Genomic DNA, 4,047 nt, shown 5'->3' on the forward strand with positions numbered 1-4,047 from the left:
CAGACCAACCTGGCGCTCACCTTCTCCCTGCAGTACAGCCACTTCCTCAAGGGAGAAGGGAATAAGCTACTGATCATGCTGGAGCAGAGGAAGTGCTCTAAGAACAGAAATGTCCTGGGCTACGAGACACTGGCCACTGGTGCCATCCATATGGCTGACGTCATGCAGCGAAACCCCAAGTGTGGCCAGATGGTGAGCCTCTGCCGCAGCATCAAGGAACCCTCCACTACTGTGGCCGAGATCTGGATCTCCTCCCTGTGCAGTCAGCCCATCGAAAACAAGGACAGTGCCATGCAGGTCAGTCCTAAGGCCAAGTCGGCAGGTAACGACGAGGGGCAGGATGAGTGCTCCTTTTCTGAGCTGCAGCCCAGCTGCAGGGGAATGCACAGACAGGACCTGCACAAGGATGACTTGGAGAAGGGGAAGCCAAAGAAGCAGCGGTAATCAATACGAGGGAACTTGAAACAGAAAGTCCTGGCACTGTTTCACAGGTCCAAAGGGTCACAGAGGGACCTAGGGTCTGACATGAGGGGGAAACGCAGGAAAAGTGACCCATACATGGAGGAGGATGAGAGCGTCCTCAGCATTGCCAGGCCCAAGCTCAGGCCATACTTTGATGGCCTGTCAGACTCCAGTTTGCAAACAGAGATGTGGGGCAGCCCCAGTGACAGGACCCAAACAGAGCCTCTGAGTCTGCCCCACACGCCTGAGAATTCGTGGGCCCGGGGAGGCAAGCAGCCAAGTGAGAGGGACAATGAATTTGTGGCCCACAGCACACCCACCAGCAAGGTGGACAAGATCCAGATCTCCTCCCTGTCCAGGCCACCCATCGACCATGAGGACAGCGCCAGGCAAGCCAGTCCCAAGGCTGAGTCCTCGGAGAACTATACTGAGTGCAAGTGTGAGAGCTTCTTCTCGCAGCTGGAGGCCAGCTACCATACCGCTGACCAGGAGGAGGATGACTTTGACGAGGGGAATCTCATATTCACAAGGAGCACCCTGACCAGGCAACAGAACTACCACCAGAAAGTCCTGTTATGGCTGCACACAGTCCAAGTGTCGGAGGAGGTCCTGGACCCTGAGCAGGACCATGGGGAGCATGTCCCCGAGGTGGAGGAGGACCTGGACCTCCTGTATGACATGCTGCAGAACCCCAGTGACAGTGGCCCAGACACTGAGGACGATGGCAGTGTCCTCAGCACGCTCAAACCTAGGCTCAGGCCATACTTTGAAGGCCTGTTTAGCGGCCCAGACGTGAAGGACAATCACAGTGTCCTCAGCAGCCCCAATCCCAACCTCAGGCCACATGTGGAAGGCCTGTCAGACTCCAGCTTGCAGATGCAGATGTGGGGCCTGCACAGCGCCAGGATCCAAAAGGAGCCTCTGAGTCTGGCCCACCTGCCTGAGAATGCGAGGGCCCCGGGAGGCAAGCAGCCAAGCCACAGTGTCTCCAAACTTGTGGCCTACAGCACACCCACCACTAAGATTCGAATGCCCTCCCTGTCCTGCCAGCTTATCGATCATGAGACCACTTCCATGCAGGCCAGCACCAAGGCCCAAACCTCGCATCATGACTTCGCCGGCACATCTGAGAGCTGCATCTTGGAGCAGGCAGCCAGCTACAATGCAGTCCACAGGCAGTCCCAGGAGGACAAAGGGAATCTGATAGTAAGAAGGAGGTGCATGACAAGGCAAGTGAATTACCACCAGAAAGCCGTGGCATCTAAGCTCATGGCCCAAGTGTCAGAGAAGGTCATATCCTCAGAACAGGCCCTTGTGAGGCATGTCCCCAAAGTGGAGAAGGCTCTGGACAGTCGGTATGACATTGTGCTGAGCTCTAGTGACAGTAGCCTCCACATGGAGGATGATATCAGTGTCCCCAGCACCCCAAAGCCCAAACTCAGGCGGTACTTTGTCAGCATGTCAAGTGACAGTGGCTCTGACTCAATGGTCCACAGAATTCGCTCCCCTGGGAAGCAGATGGCACAGCTGGAGGACAACCGGGATGCAGGGTCCTCCGCGCAGCATTGGTTCACCAAGAAGCTGCCATCCATAGCGCGCTTCACCAAGTCTCTAGTCATGCCCTCCAGCAGGTCCAAGAGGAAGCAGGCTGGCCGCCGGGGCTGCGACACAGCCCTGAATGAGTGGGTCAACAGACAGGACAACGAGAGCCCAGACCCACAGAGCCAGCGGCAGATCCCCAGGAAGCCCGTGTGTGACCAGCTCCACAACATCCTCATTTCCCAGGACAAGATGCCCGAGAACATCATCCTGGTCAACACCTGCGACTGGCAGGGCCAGTTACTTTCGGACATCCTGCAGGGGCACACGCTGCCCGTGGTGTGCACTTGCTCCACAGATGACATCCAGGAGGCCTTCAGCATCATCGTGTCACAGATGCAGAGATACTGCAACTGCAAATCCCAGGCCCTGACGCCTGTGAAGATGGCAGTGGCAGGGGCACAGCCCTACTTCAACGCTGTGCTGCGGGTCTTTGTGGAGCAGCTGTCCCAGCAGCCACCCCAATGGCTAGAATACATGTGCTTCCTGGTCATCCCGCTGGGTTCCCACCCCTTGGCCAGCTACCTGGGCTCCATGGATTGCCGCTACAACAACCTCTTCCAGGACCTGTACTGGCGGGACATGTTCAACAACCTGGAGTCCCAGAACACCTTGCAGGACACACAGGACGTTGTGTTGAGAATCTCTGAGTACGTTGCGGGGGCCAACTGTGTCTACCTGCTGCCCATCGCAGAGGCCATGCTCATGTCGAAGCAGCAGCACCCCAATGAGAAGTCCTCACAGAAGCTCATCCCCTTTGTGGGGGCAGTGAAGGTTGGAAGAGTGGAACCATCTTCAGCCATGTTAGGAGACTCAGATGATGTGGTCCCCTCATGCTCCAGTGAGCTTCTGTCCCCTACTGGGAAGGCCTCACCCAACACACTCTCCCCCCCGTCAATGAGTGGGGGCCTGCCCTCCACCAGCCAGAGTGTCCATGCAGAGATGATGGAGCTGCAGGTGGATTACTGGACAGCAGCCCAGCCAATAGATACGAAGAGAGTAGCAGAGAAGAAACACCTACCTACCAGCAAAAACACACTCAAGTGCTTCTTCCAGTCTGTCCAGGTCAGCAGGCTGCCCCGCAGTGGTGAGGGCACAGCAACACCTGCCATGGCCATGAAAGTGGTCACCAAGGAGAGGAAAAAGAAGGCGCCCATGAAAACCAAGGACGAGGATGTGGAGTGCAAAAGCCAGTGCATCCAGGGCATTGGTCGCCTGGTTTGCAAGGCCAAGCACCAGCAGAGTATGCTGCCGGTCGTCATCGATGGTGTGGAGTGGAATGACGTGGCGTTTTTCCAGTTGGCAGCCCAGTGGTCCTCCCACGTCAAGCACTTCCCCATCTGCATCTTCGCACACAACAATCCCACCTTCTAGTCCTGCCCCTCCCCCTGCCCTTCACGCTGCCTTGGCCAAGCCCAGAAGGACCCAGCCGCTTTTCTGTGAACAGTTCCGTTTACTATAGACACAGACCCTGGCAACCCATAAAGAAACCATTTTGAGTTCCAATGTGCTCACAGCCTGGAACCGAAGGGGGTTGCCCCTCACTCGGAGCTCCTCAATGATCTGTTCAGTAACCAGAATGCTCTGGCGGGTGGGAGTCAGGAGGGCAGTGTTGAGCTGGAGCATCATGGAAGATATGTTTTGGCCTCAGGATGCCCAACATTCTCAGTGAGAAGGGTTCTGGCCTTAAAGACCTGCCCTTCCTGGAAGCCAGGACTCTGCTTCCCTGGGAGACAGCTCCAACCGGTGCTCAGACTCAGAGCTCGGAAGACAGAGGTCAAGGGCTAGCCTCTGATTGCAGCATTCTGAGCACAACATGGAGGCCAGTCAGCCCAGCCAACTGCGAAACAGCTGCCAACCAGCCAACTGGTCCAGCACCACCTACTCACGGTTACCAGTGAACTTCAGCCTCACAGGCAGAAAGAAAAAAGACCTGTATGGTGCACACTCGCTAGACAACGTGGTCGATTACCTCAGGAGGGAACC

The 4,047-nt window shown here is 56.5% G+C and overlaps 1 pseudogene; it reads left to right on the forward strand.

Annotated features, from left to right (window-relative positions):
* The first annotated feature begins 525 nt into the window (after positions 1-525).
* On the forward strand, positions 526-3,435 carry LOC138994625 (phosphofurin acidic cluster sorting protein 2 pseudogene; annotated as a pseudogene).
* The last annotated feature ends 612 nt before the right edge of the window (positions 3,436-4,047 follow it).

This window comes from Myotis yumanensis, unplaced genomic scaffold (genome assembly GCF_028538775.1).
Source record: "Myotis yumanensis isolate MYYU_CA2020_CCGP unplaced genomic scaffold, mMyoYum1.0.hap1 SCAF_16, whole genome shotgun sequence".
Taxonomy (NCBI): Eukaryota; Metazoa; Chordata; class Mammalia; order Chiroptera; family Vespertilionidae; genus Myotis; species Myotis yumanensis.